We start from the raw sequence: 26,408 nt of genomic DNA on the forward strand, positions 1-26,408 counted from the left end.
TTCTTGGCTTGCATCCCTCCTTCATTCGAGCCTCTGCTGGGCTGTCCCTCCCTCCTCAATATGGCTTTTTCTTGTACTGTCTGGACTCCCCTTGTACATTCTTGGTGCTAAGAAAGAGCTCCACTCATTGGAAAATGCTGGTAAACACAATATTGCCATTAATATTTGCCTACGTTCCCCAGTTACACTACCCCAACCCAACGTTCTGGTGTCTTAATTTCTTGGTTCTTAATCCCCCCATTCTTGACGGAAGATCTTGCTTTGATCTGGTGGCACAAAATGACCTCGATGTTGCTGTGGTCAATTGAAAAGATGCTTAGGTAACTCTTAGCTGTTCCTGTTATTTAAGTAGACTGCCTCTAGGGGGTGGTGATGCGATACAGGCTGAGTCCGGAGTGAGGCGTTTTCCTGAGATGTGGGATGTGCGTGGCTCCTTGCTCCTTCCAAGCTAGGTTAACCCTCCACATTTGCCCCTGAAAATAAGACGCCTTAGGAAAGGCTCACTTTCAGTAAATAATAAACAAACACCAAAAGCAATGTTTAAAGCAAACTCAAGTATAGTTGAGTATCTTTTTTTCTCTACCCACTTTCTAGCTAGAGCTAGTTTTTCATTTGTGTTCAGATACAGAGAGAATATTCCTGTTACTGTCTGAATATGGACAATGAACATACTACGTTACCATAAATATATGTTAAGACATTTAATATTAGAAATTATTATTATAACATATATGCCCAATATTAAATAGGTAAACTACCCACTTAGATTCTGAGAATCGCATGACAGGTTCAACCAACAAACCGCATGACCTCACCCAGAACCGCTGATTTCCTTATTTAGCGTGAAACAGAGAGTTTGTTCTGTCCGTACTGACTGGTTCTCATTCACTTATGAATTGCTGGGTTGAAAGTCTAGTGTTTTGGTTTACCTTCAACTCTTGGCCTTGATGCTCCTAGATTTTCTTGGCTTTGTGTCTCTTTTCAGTCCCTTTACCTCTCATCCTCCAGGAGGAAGAAATTGCCCCAAATCATGATATGTTAGAGCACTTTTAAAGAAAATCTTTCCCAGTGTTTTGAAACTTAGCTTTAGCTGCAGAAATCTATTGGGTAGGATTCTTCTGGTTATAACACACGGAAATTCCAGGTGAAATCTGAAATAAGCATGAATCAAAAAAGAATTTAGGGGTCGGCCTGGTGGCATGGTGGTTAAGCTGGCGTGCTCCACTTCTGTGGCCTGGGGTTTGTAGGTTCGGATCCTAGGCGCGGACCTACACACTGGTCATCAAGCCACGCTGTGGCCGCGTCTGCATACAAAAAATAGAGGAAGATTCCTTAGATGTTAGCTCAGGGACAGTCTTCCTCCAGTAAAAAGAGGGAGATTGGCAACAGATGTTAGCTCAAGGCCAATCTTCCTCACCAAAGAAAAGAAAAAGAAAAAGAATTTAATGGCTTATGTATCTGAGAAGTCCTGGGAAGGGGTGGCCTCATTAGGGCTTAAACAGTGTCACTGGATCTCCCACTGGATTCTGCTGCCTCTGAGGTGGTTGGCTGCTTTCTTAAAACCTGTCCCCTTGTGGTCATAAGCGGGTGCCAGCCCAATTTTCTTGCCCCAAATGGAGTAGGAAAAGTGTACCATCTTTGTCCCAGAAGTCTCTGCTAACACCTCAGGGTAGCTCATTGCTTCCTTAGGGGTCACGTGCACATCCAGCAAGCAGTCCTTGGTGCCAGAGGGGGTGTGGGGTTTGAGGCACTGCCTCCCTGGAGCAGAGGTGGGAGGCAGTTCCCCTGTGGGCACAGAGGATGAAATGCGGGCATTTTCCCAAAGCAAAGCCAGCAGACGGTTATCAAAGAAGGGAAATGCACGCTGGTGCCAAAACAACAGATGTCTGTTTTGAGACTCTACTGTTCAAACGTCATCTTTCACCGAAGTACCAATGAATAAAACAGACATCCCGAGAGTTCTGCTGGCTTGCGTGGAGATGGGGGACCCGGATCCTCTTCTGTGGCTCTCCTGAGGTGGGCACAAGTAGAATGGCTCCAGATCTCCCTCTGCCAGCTCACTGCTTGGAGACTCTGCATCTCTTCTTTAACACAGAAAGAAAGGAAGGAAGGAAAGGGGAGAGAGAGAGAGGGAAAGCAAGAAAGGAAACTTGTCTAGTCTCTGTGCCTAAGAGCTGTTCAATTCTGAGAAAAATATCTAAAGAACCTGCCCCTCAGAAATCACTAATTATTTACTTAGAATATTTTCTACTTCCATCACTTCCTTAGCAACCCCTAGCAGCTGCCTGGGAAAATGTAAAGGGATTGTACATTTTACAAGAGAATTCCTCAAATAGCAAGTGAAATGGTTTCGTACGTTCATCTTCCTGCCCAGATTCACTTCAAGTGGAGAGGGAGAAATGATTTGGTGTTTGATCAGTCTTAATACAACAACTAGATTGCCCGAAATTTCTAGAACATCCTGCTTCTGTGTCATTTTCCTCCTTTCATTTGTGGTAAGGCCTACGATATAGATTTAAGTGTGATTCAATCTTTTATGCTTTTGTAAGAGTTTTTATGGAAATCCACATTTTGGGAGAAAAAATTCCTTTATTAAATCTAGTGTCTTGATGTTTTGTTTAAAAATATGTTGTGTTTAAAAATACTTCGTGTACTTTTTGGGTTTCTCATTAGCACACAATGACGTTGTCTTCCTCTGTGTGTGTGTTTGTGTGTGTGCGTGTGTATTGTGTTAAAGGTGTCTCTTGAAGGTGCTCTCTCTAGGGAAGCCTTGGGAACTCGTGGACCTTGGGCTTGTGAAGCCCCAGGGTCAGTTGTCAGGTCCAGGCCACTTTCGGTATGGTTCTTGAACTTTCTATGGCTCCAGTCTCCAGCTTTCCCTGACAGGATCCCCCTGGTCCCGCCCCTGTCCTGGCTGTGGAGGAGGAGTCTGGCTCTTTCCTCATTCCCCTGAGAAGAAGACCACAGACCTTTCCCTTTAAGGGTTTGCCGGGTGGAGGTGAAGGAGCTGGAGAAATGAGGAGGAGTAACACAATACCACTTATTGCTGGTCCTCCAGTCTCTGTTGGGCCCATGTATTTGAACGCTGGTTTTCAGAGAGTTCTCATCCAGATTTCTTGTGACTGATTTAATGAGTCTGAAGACTTCCTCAAAATTCTCTTTTATTTCAGGAAAAGGCAAAATTTAAAAACCAGTAGATTATGCAGGAAGTTAATTTTTGTGATTTTCACTTTCCAGTAATTGTGCTTTTGCATGTTAGGCATTCTTAGGAAGAGTAGCTAACTTCCTTTGAGTGCTTATGTGACTAAAAGAAAACCCCGATGCATCCCTGCCCCTCCTTTGTCTGAGCTAATCCTCAGGGCAAGCCCTGTTGAGTAAGAGGTGCTGTATGTTATGTGGAAACTGAGGCCCAGAGTGGGGAAGAATGATACCCAAAGGTTCACAGGTCATTAGTGACGGGACCTAGATTTGAAGATAAGCATTTAGGGTGTTCTGTTAGCCACAGTGCTGTGCTCTTCTCTGAGAGAGGAGATGCTCAGGTGTAGGTCCATCCACAGTCACCCAGAGTCCAGCTGTCTCTTGTGCCTGTCTGCAGACAGAGCTGGGATTCTCTGGAAAACACTTCTGCAGCCGAATTCCGGATGTCTGCATCTTAGAGGATAGCTCCCGTTGCTGCATTTCGAGGCTGTTTGGGAAGGAAACCCACATCTTCGAAGGCTGTGAAAGACTGTTGCTAATGTCTGCCTACTGCTGTTTGGGGTAAAGGTCTCAGCAGTTCGGATCACTTCAGAGACAGATATTGATTTTCCAAGCCCTGCTGTGAGCCCGCAGCTTCCGAGGCCCAGTGACTCAGCCTCCCCTCTCCTCATGGGGCAGCCGAGGCATGAGAATTGCCCTTGGCTGTGTATTTTTTAAAAATAAGGGGATAAGAAAAATCCCTTCAACCTAGGCTATTTGAAGGCAGTGTGAGGGATGGAAGGCAACCCTTCTCCATCATCTTGCTTAGGGATGCTTCTGACCCTCTGCCTCGGTTGTGCCGTGTCTGTGCAGAGAGGAGCTGCTCGCAGACACAGTGGTTTATTCAGTGACATCACGGCCACCCTTTTGTTCCTAGCGAAGAATGTTTTTTTGCCCCCTGAGGTTAACAACTACCTTTGGAAAAGTGTTTTCGTGAACAGAACTTTGGCTAAAATTGTAGTGATAACATTACTGCCTCGTTGCAAAGCTCTGAGACCAGCACTCCTGCTGCAGAGTTACCTGGCACGGAGTAGAGGAGCATAACAACCATGCTCATCATGCCCACCAGGAACTTTTATATGTGTTATCTCCCCAAAAACAGTCCTCGTGACCACCCCATGAGAGAGAGGATGCTTTTTTAAAGTAGTTTAATTTGTTTCTCTTTTATTGTGTTAAAAAAAACCCCATGTTATAAAAGTTACCGTCTTAAGCATTTTGAAGTTCAGTAAAGTATATTCACATTGTTGTGAAATAGATCTCCAGAACTTTTTCGTCTTCTAGATGTGAAACTCTACACCCATTAAATTCTATTTTACTCAATAAATCATAGACATCTTTCCATAATGACAGGAGCGAGACTGTTCTTATCCCCATTTTGCACAGGAGGAAACTGAGGTAGGGAAAGGTAAGTCACTTGCCCCGGGTCACCCTGATCCTAACACGAGTTGGTCTGGATGCCAGTCTCACTATCAAGTCCTGCATTTTGGTCCTGGTCGGGTCCTAGTCTTCCTAACTGCCCTGCGCTTGGTGGGGCACCTGGGACACAGTAGGATTTCACTTAAATTGTTATTATTTAAGCAATACATACTCAGTGAAGACAATGAGAAAATGCTGACAGCACAAAAAAGTCCTCTCACCCAAAGATAACTCTTACTAATAGTTTAGCATATGTTCTTCCCTAAATTTTTCAGTACAGTCGTGTGCCGCATAACATCGTTTCGGTCAATGATCCACCGTGTATCTGATGCTGGCGCCGTATAGCTGAGGTGTGCGGCGGGCTATTCCATCTAGGTTTGTGTAAGTGCACTCTATGATGTTTGCACAACGACAAAATCGCCTTACGACACATTTCTCAGAATGTATCCCCGTCGTTACGCGATGCATGACCATACTTACAAAGTATATATAAATCACTTTCTTACAAAAATGTGTACTTTTAAAGATACTACTTTGGTTTTTTCCACCTCCTCAAATTGGAAACAACCCAATGTTCATCAGCAGTGGCATGGATAAATAAAATGGGTTATATGTTTTAAAATGGAATTGTATACAGAGATAAAAATCAACCACAGCCACATTCAAGAAAATTTATGAATCTTACAAGCATAATGAAAGAAGTCAGACATAGAAGAAGAAACTCTGCATGATTTTGTTTAAACACAGTTCCAAGACAAGGAAAGCAAATTCATAAGTTAGAATATTGGTTCCCCTTGGGCGAGTGAGGGCAGTGACCTGGGATCGGTGTATCAGGGGGCCACTGGAGGCTTAGTCACCTTCTGTTTCTTGTGAGTATGGTTGCCGGGTGTGTTCCCTTGGATAATTCATGGAGCTATGCAAGTAGGATTTCCATACTTTCTGGTATGGATGCTATGCTCCAAATTGCAAATCCAATCACATGATTATAGACTTTTTTACTGATTAGTTCCAAGGCATAGTTATTAGTGCAAGACTCCAGAATTATGGATGTGGGTTCATATCCTGGATTTAACCTCTTCTTATGTCAGAGAGACCCTGGCCAATTGATTAACTGTGTGGGTTTTGGTTTCTTCATCTGTAAAATGAGTTAATTTTGGTTCCTCTTACTTAGTGAGATAATTATCTCCTTGCTGGCACAGGGCAAGAACTCCTTGAATGACGGCTTTTATAGTTGTTCTTGCTGTTCTTATCTCTTTAGGTGAGGGAGCTGGTGGATGGTGTCCTGTGGCAGAGGGTGGAGCAGGAGGGGGATCCAGTTAAGACACAGTCTCCAGGTGAGCCTGAGGGGACAGAGCAGAGCTGATGCTGAGGTGCGGGAGGAAGGGTCCAAGGCCTGGGGCCCCTCCATCCTTCCCTGTCTCAGTTCCTGCCCATCTGTAAACACAGGAAGGGAACTAAACCAGGTCATCTCTAATTGGTTAGTCCTTTCAGCTCGGACATTGAAGAGTCAGGAGGGCAATAGAAATGCCACGAAAATTTAAAAACAAATTTCCCAGTTTGATCCCCATTCAAACACAAAGGACCAGGTCTGGGCATGAAGGGAGCTGGATATCGGTGGTGGGATTATAGGTCGTTTCCATATTCTTCATTGTGCGTTTTTCCATTTTGGACAGAAGTAGCCTGAGCCAAGGAGCTGCTTGCGTGGCTGAGGACCCTGAGGTGGTTCATTTATCTGAAGACTCCACATGAAAGGCAGCCCCCTGTGTCCTGGAGAGCAGAGAATCACACCCTGTGGATGGGATAGGATCGAGTCCCCTGTGCTCAGGCATGCTCTGTCCACTCTGCCACAGCCCATCCTTAAGGGACATCCCCACATTCGATGGCTTGCTGGGGGGGGGCATCAAGAGAAGGGGGCTCAGACTGCCAGTGCCCAGACTCCAAGGGCCTCCACTCTCCTCCCTCTCACCCTGAATCAGCCCCTAGCCCCTCCTGAGTGGAACCCCATCTTCCCAGCCTGGACCATTAGAGCACGAATTCCCCTTCCCAAGACACGCATCCTGGAGAAGGGAGAGTCCCCAGGTGTGGACTCTGTCTCCCTTAGGATGTCAGTCTCTCCCAGCCTCCTGGGCTTGGCCTCTACTTGGGGGAATCTGTGTCTCAGAAGCTGTACCTCAGGCCCCTCCTAGCTGGCAATGTGTATGTCACACCCACATCCTGCCCCACCAAGCTGTGTACACATATAGTGCACACAATCCAGGCACTGAGCCTTGTGTGGGGTGAAGATTTGTCCTGCACAGGGAGGCAGGGTGTATGGTGAGGAGAGAAGGAATGCGTGAAATGTATGTAGAACAGGGAGAAATGAGGTCCTCTGGGGACACTGGGAGAGGTGTGGGCAGCACTGAGGGCCCTTGTAGTCTGTGGTTGTGATGTGAAGGTGGGACCAGCCCTCACTGCACCAGCCTCTGCCCCTTTCCTGGCTGGGGGAAGATGCACAGGAGGCAGAGAGTTGGGTTCCCAGGGTGGATTTCACCTGGCCAGGACCATGGAAGGGGTCGGTCAGAGCTACAGGACAGGAGCATGGGGCTGTCCCGGAGCTCAGTGTCTGCAGAGGAAGAAAGGACGTGATGCAGGGGAAGGAGAGTGAACATGGAGCCAAGTTTGCAGATGGGGAGACCCAGTGGCTGAGGATGAGTGAGGAGAGGGAGCCCACAGTGACTGGGCTGCAAAGACACCACTGGGTGCCGACTGGAAGGGTTGGCCTGAAATGGGTTATCAGTCATGCTGGAGAGGTTTATATGTGTGGAGTGAGGCCAGGGTAGTGGGTGGCAGGGGTTGAGTGAAGGAGGGAGGACAGGGCCCTGAGGGTCCAGGATGTCAGAAGGATCATCTGGGTGGATGGCAGAGTGACCAAGAAGGGTCGAGTCGCAGTGATGGTGAAGAGACAGACAGTGAAGACTTATACAGACACCCGAACACACACACACATGAACACACACACACACAGGGACCCTGATCAGCGCATAGGGTGCAGTTTGGCCCAATGGCTGAGCACAGCTGCCAGAGGTGCCAGCTCTTGTGGGCAGCCCCTTCTCTGTGGCCATGCCACTGTCCCTAAGGTGCCTCCTGCTCTGTGGAGAGCCCCACTCAAGAGCTTCATCATCTTCATGCCCTGATTATTCATCTTGTCCCTGAAGCACTCGATACCGTGGTCTCTCTCCAGGATGAACCAGACGTTGATGGTGGGTTGCCACCCTGGAGGTGACATGGGTTAGAGCTATGTTGGACTCCTTGTGGTCTGTGGGGTTGGGGAAGGTCCTAATGCCTGAAGGAGGAAGAGCAGACGTGGGGGAAACCCCGATGCAGGGAGTTGCGTGGCCAGGAGGGATGCAGGCCCAGATCCCCAGCAGTGCAGAGTGGAGACGGCTGGTGGCCGGCAGGGAGGCTGTCCAACCTGCGTCTCTTTGCTGGCCTCAGGATCGCTGTCATCAGCCAAGGCTGCCGGAGGCTTGTTTTCACGAGTTCTCTCAACTGCTGCAGGAGCTTAGGAGCAGGTGACCTGAACTTGAGACTTCCTGACCTGGTCTCTGAATGAAATAAGACGAGGTGACAGGCTCTGTACCAGCAACTTTTGTGTCCGCTGAGGGTGGGGATCCTGTGAGGCCGGGGAAGCACAATTGTCCTGTCCCTGGGCACAAGGCCAGCTGCAGCGAGACAGGTTCACAGGTGGAGGGGTGATCACGGAAGGGCGTGCCCGGACTGTGGAAAACTGGAGAAAGTTGGTCCTTGGATGGGGTGTGGAAAGAACATGAGCTATGGGTGGGGAGGAGCCAGGATGATTGACAGCTCTGAGCAGTGGAGGAAAAACTGTCTCCCCAAGTAGAGATCTGAGGTTTCCACAGTACAGTAGGAGCTGAGTCTGTCACATGGTGGTTCACCCAGATTCACAGACTGGGTGGTCACCTGGCACATTCCAGCAAAAGTGCTGCCCCCTGGAAACCAAGGCCATCCATGCAGCTGAGCCAGTGGCCACTACCAGATTTTGAATTTTGAGGCAATGATTCCACAAAGGGCATTATAAACAGTTTGCATCCACTTGCCTTCCTAGAAAACAGGAGCTGTCTTCGAGACCTGTTCTGGCATTGGAAGCATCCCAAGGTTTCCAGGGGGTGAATACTGACTTGTCAACCAAAGGGCACGCTCCTCATTCTCTCAATGCCCATCCTGCCTCTTCCAACCCAGGGTTGTGCCACCATTTTATCCATTAAGCCCAGCCCCTGCCTTGTCAGTCCCAACCCAATACACCAAGGACACTGAACTGGGGTTCTGCAGCATCTTTGCTGAAAAAAAATGAAAGGATAGTTTCAATCCCATAGCCCCTGTCATCACCTCTCATCACACTCTACTGCCATGATCTCCTGAAGCATGTGAACCTCCGTGACCTCCCTCACAAATGTCCCCAGGCATTGCTGATGTGGCCGCATAGCATGGATGGTCAGGAGACTGTCCAGTGAATCTTGCAAACTCCTCCTCCCCCAACCTCAGCCAGGAGATCACTCCTGGGTGAAGTTCTCCCATCTCAAGCACAGTGAGGCTGTGGGTTGCAGGCTTCAGGACTGGCATTCCTCTTGGGTAAAGCTTGCCCATCTGCCACTCAAGAAGACTTTGAAAGTTTGAGTGGGGACCTCATCTTATTTACCTTGTCTCCAGTGCCCAGAATGGTGTAAACAACACCCAGCACATGTGGTAGGCTGAATGGAATGAGCTAACAGAACAGTCAATGCCCTGACTAGCCCCACTTCCCCCTGAGGAACAGAGCATTTTGCCTCTCACTAAGTGACTTTCACAATTCCCCCATAAGGCCTAGTCTAAGGACGCATAATTCTTGTCTTGCTGACAGTTCCCAACAGGATCCTAGAGAGGCTGTTGGTGTGCTATGGAGAATACCCCAAACCTCTTCCTTGCCCATCTAGCTTACAGAGTTGAGCTGCCAGGTGAGTCCACCAGGGGCCCCACTGGGTACAAGAGGATGACAATGGCTGCTCCTGGCCCATTTGCCCACCTGTCTTGTAGACAAGAGACCTCTGTTCTTTGTCTCAGCAGAAGCCAGTCCGGAGCTTGCACTCTGGGCTCAGAGATCCCCAGTGCCTATCAGTCTATTCACCTTCCAGCTCACGTGAGAACTGTGAAGCCTCCACTTCCTCAAATACCCACAGCCCTGGGCTTTTGCAGGTTGTAAATGAGAGAAGGCAAGTAAAGCATTATCCAGGGAACCACACTGTAATTAGTTCTTAGTACATGGTGGTGACTTTCCCTTATTTTCATTAACACCACTATCATCTTTATCGTGTGAAGTGTCCTAGAAACACCAGCACATTAATAATTAGAAGACATAGGACCTATATGGCAGGCCACTGCCTGGCTCCAATGTGCAGGTAGGAGATGAGGCCTGTTTCCAGTACCCCAGGATTGGTATTGGGGAGCTCAGGGGTGGGACGAGAGGGAGGGACACCCCCATGTTGTGCGTTCTGAATTCCAAAAACCTTGAAGTTCATTCTGAATCCAAAAGGTGGCAGGGATGGCATCACTTTACTCTGGTGATATCAATGGTTCCTGCTCAGCACTTTGTATACCATTTTCCTGAAAGCTTGGGAAAAAAGATGTCGGTAATAAGGGCTTTATGGAGAAAAATGTAACAAGATTGAAGGGACTGAGCCCAGATGTCTTTAAAATGACTAATATCAGAGCAGACCTCCATAGCTCAGGAAAATGGGCTGTGAAGTCAGGTGAAACAAGGAAAGAGATCATATGGTTGATGGAGATACGAGAGGCAAACAGCAAGTTGTCCCTCCACTTGAGTCTGCCGTCCCATCGCGTCAGCTGAGGAAGCTGACACTGGTGGGAAATGTCCGATGAGATTTCCACAGAAGCTGCCAAGACCCTAATATCCTGAAGGGGAGGGGCTGTTGATGAGCTCATTGAGAGGAGAACTGTGAAAGGGCCACAACCTTGTCAGAATTGGACATCTCCCCAATCCAGAGTAAGGAAGGGATGAGAAAGGAAGAGCAGTAGATGGAGCAGATGTGCATAGAGCTCACAGTGATGCTCAATTGGATTAGGCTCACTTACCTTAGAAGTGTCCAAGTGTGCCTTGGCAATCGTTGCCTCATAGGTATTCATTCATCCATCCATCTAGCCATCCATCCATCCATCCATCTATCCACCATCCATCGTGCACACATCCACAAGCCATCCATCCACCATTTAATTCATCCATTCATCTATCCCTCATCTATTCATCCATTCATTCACCATCCATCCATCCATCATCCTTCCATCCATCTAGCCATTCATCCATTCATCCATCCATCCATCCATCCACCCACCCACCCACCTATCTATCCACCATGCATCCCTCATCTGTTTCCATCCATCCAGTCATCTACTCATCTATACACTATCCAGCCAGGCAGCCATCATTCATCCCTCCTCCCACTATCCATTCAAAATCCTGTCATTTATCCCCCATCCATGCAACATCTGTCCATCCTTCCATACATTGATCTATCTATCCATGTACTCATCTATCCACTATCCATCTATCACCCACCTAACCACCATCCATCCATCCACCCACCATCCATCCACCATCCTTCCATCCTTTCACCATACATTCACTACCTACTATCAATCCATCCACCTGCTATCCACCCACCATCCTTCAGTCCTTCCATCAACCATCCACTATCCATTCATCCACCCACCCACCCACTATCCATTTATTCACCATCTATCTATCCATTTACTAGGTAATTTGGGAACATAGGATAAAAATTATTATGACTGTGTGGCCGGCCCTTCCTCTGCCCTGATGCTATTGAGGGCTCCAGATCCTCTCAACCATTACCATTGTCAAGCTCTGTCCCCTGAAATCAAGTGCAGTTTTGTTCCGATGATGAGCACACATATTCATGCTATTCCCAAGATCTTGGACATGGCCACCCACCAGGATCTGGTTTCCCAGCACCAGCTCCTGCCTCATCCCTCTGTCTTCTGCGGCTCACGTTCCTTGAGATGCTGAGGTTAAATCTCAGGACTGAATGAAACAATCCTTTCATGGGTGAGGGAGAGGGAAGATCCAGACATGGGCATATACCAGAGAAAAGGCAAAGAGAGGGGACCACTTGTCTCCTCAGGCCCAGGTGGACAAGAGTTAGGCTGGAAAGCTGACAATCACCCAGAGAGGAAAGGTGGACATGGGGAGACAAATGGGCAGAGAGGGGGAAGAAACGCTGGACTCTTTAGTGGGAGGTCAGGTGTTAGGGAGGCCTGGAGCCCAAGACCGAGTGTCAGGGCGGTCCAGGTCACAAAAATACCAAGAAGAGGCACAGAGGGGTCCCAGGGAGGTGAGGCTGCGATGGTCCCCGTGTAAGGACTGGGAACTTGGTGTCATCTAGATATTTGCAGACCTCAAATATTGTTTCAACAGCACTATGGATTTTGGAAATTTATAACATGTTTGATAATAATGTGTTTGAATTTTAATATTGACCACAGTGTAGTACCTTGCAAACTATAAACACATAATAGGGACAACATTCTTCACATTAATAGGTAGACTTAAAATATGCAAAGTTCCTTCCAAACCATGACTTTGCTGAAGAAACTCCACCTTAGAAAGGCTACCTGACTTGCCCATAATTTCACCAGGAGTAAGGGGTTGGCAGGGACCTATGGTGGACGAAAATCTGTCCAAGGCCTCTCTGAACTCCCCACTCACGCAGTGGTCAGGAAGATGCTCCGTTCTCCCCGGGAGACATCACCAAAGACACGAGAGGAGACTCTGGCCCAAGCTCACCTGATGCTCAGAATAACAGAATTGAGACTCTAAGCCAGTGAAGGTGGCTGACCTGGGACCTGTACAGGCCAACTGCTCATCCCTACTGATATTCTCACCTCACCTTTTCAGTGTGGGTGGGAATAAACTGGGTCCCCTCTTCTCAGCACAGAGAGCAGACTTAGCCATGCTTTCAGGAGGGAGGGCTGCATGGCCCAGTGGGAGCCCCTATATCTGTTCCCTGCTCACCTGGCCTGCCAGCTGCCCTTTTATCCTCTGGCTTAGGCTGACCTGCAGACAGGATCCTGCCACTCCCTGACCTTCATAAAGGCCTTTCAAGTTTGCCATGTAGGTGGTGATTATATTGTTTGGGTCCTGTGAATGGATGTTCTTAAATTTCTCTAATTAGCCATCATTACTCTTGGGTTTGATTCCTTCTGAAAAAACATATCTGGAAGGGAGAATGTCATCGGAATGGGAAGTAGTAAACATCTGCATTGAGAGTTAGCAAGATAAAACAACGGCTTCCTTGTGTGTATCCTCCACCTCCCCTTGGCCTTTATTGTACGAGCCCCAGGGATCCTCGACAAGCCCCGGCCCTCGAGCATTGCTGGGAGAGTTGGTCCAGTCCAGGCTACAGATCCCACCTTGGAGCTGACGTCCCTTCACCTCCCCTTTCCCGCCAGACCTCCTGAACTCCAAGCAAATCATCCAGCCAGCTCCAAAGATCCCCACAAGGATGCCCACGGCTCCCATTGCAGTTGCCTTTCTCCCTGCAGGCGGAATTGATCTCCTTCCTCTCAAATGTACCCTGGCTCCTGTGTTCTGTATTCTCATCACTGCTCCCACTGAGACCCTGGGAGACCTCGCTGACCCTCTGTACCCTTCACTTCTTTTCCCCACACCACCTGGGGGCTTGCTCAGATGCATGCCGGCAGTCCACCTCCTCCCTCTGCTGCTGCTGCCCCTTTCCTACCTCGAGACTTGGAAGTATTGGGATGAGATCTCTGACTGAAATATCGTGAGTGGCCTCTGCTTTCCCTGTCCCTCGTTCCTCCTCCATTTTGCTCCCAGAACTTTCCACCAAATGCAAATGGCATCATCTTGCCCCTGTGCATGTGTGCTTAAGTGTGTGTGCGCATGTATGTGTATCTGCATATGTGTCTATGTGTGCAGTCGTGTATGCATTTGTACACAAATTTACATGTTCATTTGTGCACCTGTATATCCCTATGTAGACATGTACACACGTGTGCACATGCACACGTGTGTATATGTCTCTCTGTGTGCATAATAGTCTCTGTGTATCTGTCTGAGTGTGTGCATGTGCACAATTGCGTATGTGTCTCTCTGTGTTTACATTGTGCAGCAAGTGTGTCTGTAGTGTGTCTGTGTGTGTGTGCCTAGGTATGGTAAGGGGAGGCTCCACGACATTCCCACTGCTACCCGGTACAGTTCTTGCTGAAAAGGGTGGAGGGACCTATGGTGAATGGAAACCTGTCCAAGGCCTCACTGAGGTCCCCCCTCCACTAGAGGGCAGGAAGATGCTCTGCTGTGCCTGGGAGATGTCACCAAGGACACAAGAGAAAACTCTGGCCCAGGTCCATGTGGGGCTCAGAATAACAGGACTGAGACCCTAACCAAGTGCAGGTAGGTACCCAGTTCCTGCTCCAAAGGATTCATGATTCCACCTTTACCAGGCCCCAGAACCCTCCAGCCCTGGCCATGCTGCTCCTCTGCTGGACGTTCATCACCGCTGATGGTGGGCACGACACAGCTCAGGTTTGACTATTCACAATAGTCAAAGGGTGGAAACAACCCTGATGTCCACCAGCTGAAGAATGGATGACCGAATGCGATCTATCCAAGCAATGGGATAGCATTCACTCATAAAGCAAATGAAGTTCTGACACAGCTGCAACATGGATGGACCTTGGAAACGTGATACTGGGTGGAAGAAGGCAGACACCAAAGGCCACATATTGCAGGACTCCATTTATAAGAATGTTCAGAGTCGGCAAATCCAGGGAGATAAGAAGTAGATTAGTGATTGCCAGGGGTCAGGGAAGGGGGAGGAATGAGATGTGACTGCTAAAGCCTGAGGGATCTTTGTAGGGTGATGAACATATTCTGGAATTAGTTAGTGAAGGGGTGAGGCTGGGGCTGTGCCTCTCAGAAGGGGAGGGTCGGAGTTGTGTGGAGTTTCTGAACTTGATGTGGAGCGAATGTGCAGTGGTTAGCGACCCTAGCTGGCCAAGTGGCCTAGGCAATCCGCACCTGTGGCCTGGGCCCCCTCAAGGCTGACCCTGGAAGGGGTGAGTTGAGGTCAGTGAGCCCCCACAGAGGCAGTTCCTCAGCAGTGGGGAGTCATTTCCTTCTGCTGAGTTGCATAGCAGGGCCTTTTAAGTGCTGGGCTGACCTGAACTGGGTCCCTCAGGAGGAGACCAGCCTGAATCCTGATCCGGATGGTTCTTCCCAACACCTTCTTAACTAGAGGTCAGGGGTCGAGTGCTCATCTATGCAGACGTGGTGCTCCCATGTGTGGGGACCATGAGTAGACATACACTGCCCTCTGACCCGCAAGTAAACAGGAACATCTGGGTCATCCATCTGGGCCCCACTGAGATGGAGGGGGTCTCGGTGTGTGGCACAGAGAAGCAACAACTGAAGGGTGGTTGTGTGGGTCAGTCTGGCCCCAGGATCAGCTACGGTGGGTCGGGTGCTGTGGTTTGACCGCTGTCTTCTCTCTTCTGAGTGTCCTCCTGAAAGGAGGATTCCCAGGACCTGGAGGAGCTGCTCCCCAAAGGTGAGCAGAGGTGTTTACATGTGCTCAGGACATGACAGGTGGGCTACAGTGTCCACGCAGGGTGATTCTCTGAGCCCCTTCAGGAGAGAGCCTGCCACTGAGCTGCAAGGATGACAGTTGGCTCAAGACACCAGTGGCAGCGCCTCCAGGACTGAGCACAAGAGGAGATTGGGGAGGAGAGTGCTGAGCTGGCCTTTCCACCCTGCAGGCTCCTCCGTGAGCAGCCATGGCTCCCAAGTCCCGCTGGGCCAGCTAGGCTGCTTGGAGGGTCTCCTGCCTCATTTGGCTTCCTCCCTCGTGATCTTTCTCAGGTAGCAACCCTGAAACCCCTCTTGCTCTCTTACCCAGCTCAGTGGCCAATTCTCAGAGGACCCAACTCAGCAAGAAACCAGATAAACAAACCAGGAGGAGAAAGGGAGAAATAGAAGTGTCATGTCTGCAAGAAAGATCAACTCTGTGTGGGGTCCACTTCTTACTCTTCTTTCTGTGTGTCCACCCATTGCTCTGAGGCCACGACAGCTAGGACCTCAGACCTGGGCCTGTTTGGGGTGGTTTCATTTCAGGGACACTCCTTGGGCTCCACCCAGAATGAAGTCCAGGTAGGGAGTAAAGCATGGTGGTTTGACCGCAGGGACTTGAGTCCCCAGGATGCCAGCTGCCTCTCTGAGAAAGTCTGTGGTCTTCCTGGGCTCCATACAGGGTCCTGTCCCATGGGAAGTGTGGTTTGCAGGATTCTGTTAAGATTCCACTTGTTCTGCCCCATCTTGCCCATGAAGGTCCTCCCCAGACACCAGGCCCTCCAGGGTCCAGGAATCCACTGAAGACCACTGCCCAGTACAGACTGGACACCTAATAGCTTTCAGGCAGGGCAAAGGCTGTTGTGGGGCAGACAGTGATGGGGCAGGTACTGGACTTGGATTCCCAGACCAAAGAAAAGACTCCATGTAGGAACTCTGCTGCCCCCCAATTAGGAAGACAGACCCTGAAAATCTGCTCTGTATGAGCCCATGGGCTGGGCACAGGGATTCTTTAGCTCTGCCCACTTGTTCTCCAGCTGGAGGGATGTGCCCTGGGGAAGTTATGCTGAGGATTGTCACCTGTCAGGTCTTAGCATCCCTACCCCAAGTCTTAACCCCTCGACCCTTGAGGACCCTGAACCCTGACCCTGGCCATCTCACAGCCCCTTCTCTGCACAGACCCCTGGAACAGCCACATCAGAGGGACACCGCTGCTTAGGGGCAGGCCCCCACCAGGTAGACAAATGGTACAGGGCCCTCAAATCCCAGGACAGGGGCCTGCAGGCACAGAGGCTTCCACTGGCTCCCTCCTCCCAGGCTCCTGCCTTGATGGCCTTGTGCCATGCAGGGACAGTGGTATAAGAACTGTCATCCTTATGGAAGCTGAAAATACAAAGCCAAGGCATTTGTAACCTGTGATTGCCTGGCCCCCTGTCCACCACCTCAACCTGTGGGGGGCTTGCACTACGCAGGGACTCCCTACCTTGTATTTCGTTGTCAAGGAAGGAGCATACAAGTGCCAGGGTCCCAGAAGTCTGCATTTGGGACCTGCTGTGTCCGGGAGAGGCCCAGGGATGCTGGCCATCCCACCGGGGACCTTGGGCCTGGGACTTTGGAAGGTGCACTGACCTTGCTTGAAGGGAGCTCCTGGCACCCCCCGCCCTGTCCCTAGGGAGGCTGGGCTGCATTCACCTCTCCCACCACGAGCAAGGAGACCCTGACCTCAGTTGGCTGGCTGTCACTGCAAAGCCCCGGGTGATTTGGGAAACCATAGTGATGACATTGCAATTGTAAACAAGCTCCCTCTTGAAGTGGCTCCCTCCCCAGGGGCAGTGCATGTGTCCAGCCAGGCCTGGGGGAAGGGGCAGGAGCAGAGTCCCACCCAGGCTGGGATTCCAGGGTCCTGCTGTCCCCATCCTGGTGGCCTGGGGAAGCCTGGTCTCCTGCCTGCACCCTCAAAGGCAGCCTCCCAGCACTCCTGTCACCACATCTAGGCAGTTGGGAATCAGGGGGCCAGGTGATCCCCACCTGCACACATGTCATCACCTCTGGGCTGTATCCGACCCTGTTATCTTCACATCCCTTCTCCCCAACCACGTGACCAGCCAGAACCTGAACTTCTTGGGTGTCAGACCTGTCCCCCATCAGGCCCTTGGTCAGAGCTGTAGCACCCCTCAGCCTGGACTCTAATACCCATTGGATTGTTCTAACTCTCAAGGAGAATCCAGACATAGATGAGTCCTCCTGCCCTGCCTTTCCTGGCTTTCCCACTTCCTCCCAGTTCCCAGCTCACGTGAGGGACCCCACAGACAGGCAGAGTCACCAGGAACTGCTGAAGCTCTTTATGTCAAACTAGGAGAGGGGTTGCAGGCCTGAGGGAGGAAGCAGACTCAGGGTAGAAGGAGGGATGGAGCAGGTCAGGCCCTAGAGGTGGGGGCTCCTTCCATGTGCTGCAGGACAGAGGGTCCTGGTGGTGCCACCCTGGGGCTGCTGTGGGGTCCTGGTGCCCCCAGCCTTAGAAAGAAGGGAGAGGGTCAATGAGTCCAGGACTGGGGAGGGGAGGAGGGGGCAGGTGCGGGGTTCTCAGGGGTGGCAGTGTGGGGGGCAGATGCAATGCTTTCAGGGCTGCGGCATGGAGGGCAGGTTCCCACTTCCAGCAGGTGCATGGGTGTGGTGGAGGACAGACCCTGGCCCATTGGTCCCAAGTTACACAGAGGAAAAAAGGAGTCCCTAAATGTCCCATGAATGATGTTCGGGGACGGACATCCCAAGTAAGGATCAAATCCCAGAGGGGATCTCAGAGCAGACAAGGCTCTGCCTGGCTCACATGGAGTCCCTCTTGTCTCCACCTTGGGGGTGCCTTGGTGACTCTTGACATTCCTTTGAACCCAGGACTCTTGTTTGCTTCAAAGGTGAGTTACCCTAGTCACGTTCAGGAATGCAGCTTTCTGTAGAAACCAAGGAAAATTCAGCAATGAGAAGAGACCCTAGACAAGGGCCAAGACCCCATCAAGCCGCAGCTCTGACACCAATAACAAAGACCCGGAGTGGGGCCCTTGTGCCCCTGTGACACAACACAGCGCTGATGTCTCCCCCATGGGGGTGCAGGGGAAGGGGAGAGGAAGGTCATGGATGACACAGAGGGACTTGAAGGGCACAGTGGGACATGAGGAACCTGTTGGGGACATAGGGAAGGAGATAGGGGACAGATGGGCATGCAGCGTGGACACAGGGAACCTGGGCAGAGTTGTCCTCTTACCCATCTGGATGGGCATGATGATGATGTCCTGTGGCAATCCCTTGCGCTCTGTGAATTTCTTAAATTCTTCCAGGACTTCCAGGCTCATGTTGGGATTTCTACTTGTAGGCGAGGTGACCAGGTGAGCCCCAGGTTCAGGAAGCAGACCCCAAGAGGAGACAGCACCTCCCAGCACTTGGGGGGTTTTGCCCTGTAATGGCTGAGGCTGAGATGGAGGGTTCTGCCTGAAAGTGGATACTGATTAGGCCCGGAGGAGACAGGCCACCACGCAGGTGATAGGTTCCTGTGAAGGAGGATAGCCAGGGAGACACTCCGAGACAGAGGGCCCGTTGGGTCCCAGGCCCACTCTCAAAGCCAAGCTGCAGGGTCACACCCCTGACCTGGAAGAAGCTGATGGCCTGGAGGAAGCTGATGGCCTGGAGGAATTGTGATGCTCTCTGGTCAGAGAATTCTTGGGCTTCATCCCACTCTGGAGGGTCATTGCCACAAGAAGACCTCTGTCAGCAACAGTGCACTCCCCCATGCTGACCTGGCCTCACGCCCCAGACCCCAGGAGATGGGACTTTGCAGCTGTGTCCATGTCCCCTTTGTGAGAAGTCAGCTCACTGAAGGAGTTCGGACTGGCCACCCCAGGGCAGCAAATTGTGCCAGGCCCCCAAAGACAGAAGCAGGGGTTCATATTCCCCAGAATCAGGACTGAAGCCAGTTCCACTGGCTTCTAGAAGCAGAGACTGTGTGGGCGGGTCAGGAGAGGTGGATCTCTGAGGACCTGGGGCAGCAACCTTTTACCCACAAGTTTTCTCATGCGGATTGCTTTCCCTCCGAGCTGGCCCTCACAGTGAAAGATGTGGTGGTCCTTCACTGGCAAGTCCAGGATGTACATGTGCCTCTTTCCCCCAACTGCAGACAGACAGAGAGAAAATTGGTCTTTAGTGTCTTCATTCTTGCAGAAAATATTTGAGACATTAGGGAACATTTTGGAACGTTTCAGTTTCTCGGCCACCCTAGCTGTACTGACTGCCCCATAGTCCAGGTGCTCAAGCTGGTCCTGTGCCGAGCACACACTGCTGCTCAGAACCATGGACCCCACTCTGGAGAGGGAGACTCCTCATGAGGAAGGTTCCAACCCAAGCAGTGGAGTCACTAGAGGCCAGAAAACATCAGAGGCTGGGGCTCTGTCCTTTGTTCTCCCAGCACGTGCCCCGCCCTGCATCCTCATCCTCAACCCTTGGTTCTCTGCAAGCTGAATTGCTAGGACCATCCAGAGGGAGGGTTTGGTACTGTCATCCCTGCTGTGGAGAAACCTGTCCAATGTCAGGACAAGGAGACTCCTGGGAAGGGAGTGGTTAGCTGCTCCTGGGAGGGGACAGGGCAGGGACTTCCAGGCAGCAGGCGGCCTCAGGAGAAGGGGAGGCCTGGGCTCTGGCAGGGAATGTCGCACAGCCTGGTCTGGGACTCACGGGCGCTGTATTTGCCAGACTCCTCAGTTTGGTGCATCACAACTCTCTTCTTGTGGCATTGGCCCCCCTTCTGGGAAAACGGGAGGCGGAGGGAGAGGCTGTCAGAAAACACAGTTGAGCCAACCTGAGCTCACTTGGCACATGGGTCCCTGCCCTGGTGTCCCCACAAATTCATTGTCACCCCCCACAGTCTGGACTCTTTCCCTTCAAGGTCAGGGGGACATTCATTTTACCCACATCCCAAACTGGGATGGGAAGAGGCACGAAGAGGGGCTGCTCTGGGCCACCTCGCAGCCTGGGGAGAGAGAGGAGGAGGGGAGAGCAGGACCCTTGGGAGGCAACACTCACATGAAGGTGACCGTGGCCTCCAAGTCTCCACCATCCAGGGCAGTGACTGTCAAGGGGGACACCTTCTTGTGCCTCTTCTCCTTAGGCATGTCCTTGTCAGCCACCACGGCCTTCACATACCACGTCCTTATGATCTCAGCAGGGTGGGGGCTGTGAGTCCAGCACGGACATGGCCCAGAATCTCCTCCTTCCCCCACTACCCCCATCCCCGGTGCATGGGCTGCAGCCATCACCAGACATCCCCAGCACCCCGGCTGCTGTCCTCCAAAGGCTGGCTGGGCCCCACACATCCACACCCTGGGTTCTGTTAGAACAAGCCCAGCATTCAGGGTTCCCAACCCTAAACAGAGGCAGGGGGTCTCCCACCCCATGAGTCTCTTCTCTGCTGGGACCGGGCCCTGGCCCTGGATGAGTCTCTACTCCACAGGGTCCTCAGTGCCTCTGGGTTCCCAAAGTGTCAGACCAACAGTCCCTATGCTGAACCCGCTCCCCTGCTTCAGCCTCTGGGCCCAACGAGCAGCCCTGTCTGAAGACACAAGAACAGAGCCTCCTGCTCCTCTGACCACACTATGCAGGGAGCACAGGGTCAGAGCTATGACCTTGAATGACACTTCCTAAAACAGTGCCACCGGTCACTGCTGGCCAACAGGTAGTCACCACCTTTCCCCCATACCTCTCTCCCTGCCCCTCCCTGGGCTCACATTCTCTTTCTCCAAGGGGAAGAGCAGAGGGTCCTGGGCCTGCAGGGCTGTGATCAGGCTGAGGATGATGGTCAGGAACAGAACCTTCATCTCCAGGGATCAGCCGCTGGCAGGTCATTGGGGTCTGGAGGAGGCTGTGCGAGTCCTCACAGCACTGCTCTTTATGCCCAGCTCGGCCCCTGCCCATGAACACTTGGCACTGGCCACACCCCTCCCACCTAGCATCCCGGCCAATTCTGCATCAGGGGAGGTGGACTGTCATTATTGTTGGAATCTAATGAGTGACAATTAAGTGCCACCACAGAATAAAAGACATATAATGCCATCCCTTTTTTGTGCCTCCCAGGGTGCTTACTCCAGGTGAGCCATCTGGATGAGGACATTATCAGAAGGGGCAGGGGTGCGTGTCTGCACTCCCAGTCACGGAGGGAAGGCCAAGGGCTTCCTTACCCTCCCGCCCATCCCCCTCCCCCAGGATCCCAGGGCTGGATCTTCAGCCAGTGCTCTGGTAAGTGGCCCCTCACTGCTGAGGGGAGAGGGACTGAGCTTTAGAACAGCAGAGACAGGGTGTGCAATCAGCTGTGTCCCACAGGGTCCCCAGAGTCCGAGCTCTCACCTGCCCTGGGGCCCCTGAATTTGCTCGCCCTGGGCCTGGGACCCTCACGCCACATCTTCCTGGCATTGGGGGCACTATTTTATGTCTCAGGATCATTTTAAATATCACCTGCTCAGAGGGGTTTCCCCAGGCCACAGGAGGGAGCGATATGGCTGTGCCACCCCTTTCATTCTGCACTCCGAGGCCAGGCTGTGTTTCCTGGAGAGCACTCATTACTCTCTGGATCGTCTGCTCATTTCTCCCCATGAACGTTCACTGCCCATCTTCTCTGTTAGATTTAGGTTCCCCAAAGGGAAAGCCTTGATTCCCAGGTCTCACGAGTTCGATGGCCTGTAGGGAGGAGCTCCATCCACGTGCTAGGTGGTCTTGGTCGTTCGTTCATTCAAGAATAAACCAGTTACTGAATCTCTCTGAGCCTCAGAGGATTCCTCTCCACAGGGGCACCCACAACTTCGATCACTTTGGATCTTTGTAAGGCTCTGCTGAGTGGGCCTATGAAGACCCAGCTCCCCTGACAGGTAGAAGGCTCAGTGAATGAGGGCTCCTCCCTCCTTCAGCCTGGAGTGGGACCAGGGACCAGGATCCATCAGAGCCTGTCCAAACCCACAATACTGCAAGTTGCTTACATTCATTCTTCTAGAACTCCGACTTTCCAAAATGCTTTCACCTCTCTCCTCAGCTTTGACTGCCTCATGTACCATGAGACAGGTCTCAAATCTCATTCCCTTTGGATAAATGGGCCGAGTGAGGCACAAACAGGCCACGAGGGTGCATCCCTTTATGATGGGAGACCCTCATACCATCCACACCATGATGACTGCCTCTACTCCACAGCTGTATATGTCATCAATTCTGTTGACACCTCTCGCAACCTCTCCTTTGAATCTCAGAGTGGTCACAGCTCCTCACAGCTGCTACTTCCCAGATGTCTCACTAACGGGGATGATATCTGGGCCTTCCTTGGCATATGGGAACAAGAAGGTTTTCATGGCACTACCAAACAATCACCAAGACCACAGGGCTTGCTGGCTGGGATAGGTGGACATGGAGAAGGGGCAGGAGAGGAGGCAGGATGGATGCCATTTAAGGCCCCAAGACCACCCGGAAAGCTGGGACTGTACCTTGTTTCTACTAATCATCTCCCTTCACTATTTTAGAGATTCTGGCTGGTTGCCAACCTAATGCCTCAGTTCCAGAATTTGCCAGAACGGATTTGGTTTGGAGCATGAGTGCATCAGTGCAGTGCAAGGTGTGGACTATGGTTGACAGTGCTGATGGCCCACCCCCTCAGCCCACTGCAGCTGCAGTTCCTGCACACTGAGAGGGTCACAGCTTCCAATCTCAATGCCTGCATCCTCTGTTCCCCTGTGCTTCCCATGACACACATGGTGACACCAGAAGTGCAGGTGAATTCACCTACCGAGTCAGTAGAGATGGTAACTGATGGGCTAATAGTCCTCAGCTCCTTGTTCCCCATGGGACAGTCTTGAGATGGTTCCACCCTATTTCTCAGAGGATCTTCAGGAAGACTGAGTCCCAGTTGCCCACAATAGTGACCATCTCATTAGCATTGGATTTTCTACCTTCCCCATCTCACTTGATCTCAGACTTCTCCTTCTGGAACTGTGAGAGGATGAATGTTTATTTTTTAGCCACCTGGCTTATAGCACTATTTACAGCAGCCTTAGGAAACAAATACAAGCCTTTACATATTAATGATTATAGCAAATGTACATAGACTAACCATGCAAACTAAAAGACAGGGATTGGCAGAGTAGATTAAAAACCATGATACAACCATATGCTGTCTTCAAAAAACTTACTACGAATATAACAATAGAGGTACGTTGGAAATAAAAGCATGGAAAACATAAAATAAAATAAGTCAGTGAATTATGATACCAGTTATCAATGGATTGCCCCTTAATACAAGATCAATGTGTTGCCCTCCATTGTTTGCTCTTCAATGATGGAGGTGGACCCAGTAGGCATTTCTCTCTTGCACCTGGAAGGGGTTAAGCTTTGTTAGCAGAATGCTTAGGGCAAAGGGGCTTCCTTCCTGGTTCCAGGGTGCTTCCAGGTTTTTTCATTTTCTTTCTCCTGGTGTACAACCAGCAGTGGCACAATTTGGGGATGTCCACAGGCACTCACCCACAGTGGGTGATCAACAATGGAATCAGTGGATCCCCTTGGATAGCTTCCTAGGGGGATTGAGTGGCACCCCCACAAGTGGAATCCCGGTGAGTCCTGTAGGTGTCCTATCCTCAGCCCACCTGGACCTGGGAGGGGACAGAACTTTGCCACTTGCCACTGTCGGCCTACATTTCCCTACCCGCTGAATGCTGCTCTGACCATGGACCAGCTCTGGCCCTTGGCAACCAGCAAACTCCTCCACCATCCCTGAACTGCAGCCACACCTTCTCCGACAAAGTCTGGACGCAGCCTTGCAGAAGTGGACCTCTCCCACATTTGTTTCTTTCTTAGCTACTCTACTGTAATTCTGGGCTATTCTCTATAGTTCTCTTTACACTTTTATACTATTTTTTCATTGTCTAAACTATTCCTGCTCAATCTTTTGCACAGTTTCTGTGTCCTGATTGAACACTGATTCACATAATTACATATTATTTTAAAAGATGATAAGTGCTATGGGGAGAAATGTAAGTGGAACAAGTTGTTTAAGGAGTGTCAGGACTAGGGGATAGTTTTACTTTAAATGGCATGGTTGTGACAAGCCTCACCAAGGTGACATTTGAACACAGAATTAAAGATAATGAAGGAAATGAACTGTGAAATCATCAGGTGGAAGAGAATTCCAGGTTGAAGGAGCATAGAGTTCAAGTCTTTGGGTAGAAGAGTGCCTGGCATGCACCAGGAACATAATGGAGGGCAGAGGGACTGGAGAGATTAATACAGGGGAAGAGTGTCCAGAGATGAGGTCAAAGAGAGGGTGGGACCGATTCAGTTGGGCTTGTAGGCCATGATAAGAACCTTAACTTTTACTCTGAGAGTAATAGGAAGCCTCTGATGAGATTTTACAACGAATTTGACTTCTGCTTTTAAAACATCACTCCAGTTGCTGCATTGAGGATAAATTTGTGGGGCAAAAATAGAGGCAGAGAAACTACTTTTAAAGGTAGTTCAATAATCCAGTCCAGAACGATGGTGCAATGAGACCTACCAGCCATCAGGGAGTAACGGGGTGTGGAATTACATACCCACAGCAAACAAAGAGAAAACTGGTCAGAATAAATGAAATGATTTCTTCACTAATGGCCAGTCTACATATGTATTGTTGGAAAGTCCACAAGGCCAGAAAAAAAAATCTTTTGTATAAAGAATGATTCCAAGCAACTGTAAGTCAAACCACACCCAACACACACAGATTCTAGAATTAGTTGACATGGCAAGAAAATCACAAAGGAATAGTCTTTCAACAAGCAGCGTTGGGATAACTGGATATCCACATGTGAAATATTAAGTTGACCCCCTACCTCACACCATATGCAAAACTTAAGTCAAATTGGATCAGGAATGTAAATGTAGGCTCTAAAACTACAAAACCCCTAGAAGAAAATGTACAACTAAACTTCATGGCCTCAGATTAGGTAATGGTTTCTTACATATGACACCCAAATTACAAGCGACCAAAAGGAAGATAGGTCAATTGAACTTCATCAAAAGTAAAACTTTTGTGCACCAACGGACATGGTCAAGGAAGTGGAAAGACAACCCACAGAAGGGGAGAACATATTTGCACATCTTTACATATCTGATAAAGGTCTACCGTTGAGTATATATAGTATACTCTTGCAACTTGACAATAAAAATACAAATAGCTCAATTATAAATGGGCAATGCATTTGCATAAGCATTTCTCCAGATTAATATACAAATAGCCAATAAGTACAGGTAAAGATGCTCCCCATTATCAGTTGTTAGGGAAATGCAAATCAAAACCACAATGAGATATCACGTTACACACACCAGGATGACTATAATAAAAAAGCCAAATAATACCAAGTGTTGGTGAGGCTATGGAGAAGTTGGAACCCTCACTCATTCACTGCTTGCCAGTGGGAATGCGAAAAGGTAGAGTTGCTCAGGAAAATAGTTTGGCAGTTTACACTGATGAATAGATCAACAAAAGTGATATATAAATACAATGGAATATTATTCAGCTGTAAAAAGGAATGAAGTATTGATACCTGGTACAACATGGATGAACCTTGAAAACATTATGCAAAATGAAAGAAGCCAGACCCAAAATACCACATGTTGTGTGATTGCGTTTATTGGAAATGTCCATAATAGGCAAATCCAGAGAGACAGAAAGTAGATTAAAGAATGCCGGTGGCTGCGGGGAAGGAAGTATGGCGTATGACTGCTAATGGGCATGAGGAACCTTTTTATGGTAATGAACATATTCTGCCATTAGCATCGATGATTGCACAACCTTGTGAATATATTAAAAACCACTGAATTATACGCTTTTTAAAAATTAAGATTATTTTTTAGAGCAGTCTTAGGTTCACAGGAAAATTGAGGGGAAAGCACAGAAATTATTCATATGCCCCCTGCCTCCACACATGCACGGCTTCCCCCATTTTCAACGTCTCCCACCAGAGTGATAAATGTGTTATGATTGATAAGCCTACATTAGCACATCATAATGACCCCAAGTCCATAGTTTACCTTAGGGTTCACTCTTGGT

The 26,408-nt window shown here is 50.0% G+C and overlaps 2 long non-coding RNA genes across 2 annotated transcripts in view; one reads left to right on the forward strand and one right to left on the reverse strand.

Moving 5' to 3' along the window:
- The first annotated feature begins 4,399 nt into the window (after positions 1–4,399).
- Positions 4,400–9,544, forward strand: LOC123276631 (uncharacterized). The gene is made up of 3 exons (XR_011494069.1): positions 4,400–5,034; positions 5,912–5,987; positions 6,327–9,544. It is a non-coding gene; the product is annotated as an uncharacterized lncRNA (long non-coding RNA).
- Positions 9,545–16,211: 6,667 nt separating this feature from the next.
- The window catches only part of LOC139040145 (uncharacterized), a 135,599-nt gene continuing 125,402 nt past the window's right edge, over positions 16,212–26,408 (reverse strand). Inside the window, exons 2-3 of the long non-coding RNA XR_011494070.1 lie at positions 18,570–19,469; positions 16,212–18,258 (exon numbers count right to left, since the gene is read on the reverse strand). This is a non-coding gene — a long non-coding RNA (uncharacterized lncRNA). The remainder of the gene's footprint in view (positions 18,259–18,569; positions 19,470–26,408) is intronic.

This window comes from Equus asinus, chromosome 14, assembly GCF_041296235.1.
Source record: "Equus asinus isolate D_3611 breed Donkey chromosome 14, EquAss-T2T_v2, whole genome shotgun sequence".
Classification (NCBI taxonomy): Eukaryota; Metazoa; Chordata; class Mammalia; order Perissodactyla; family Equidae; genus Equus; species Equus asinus.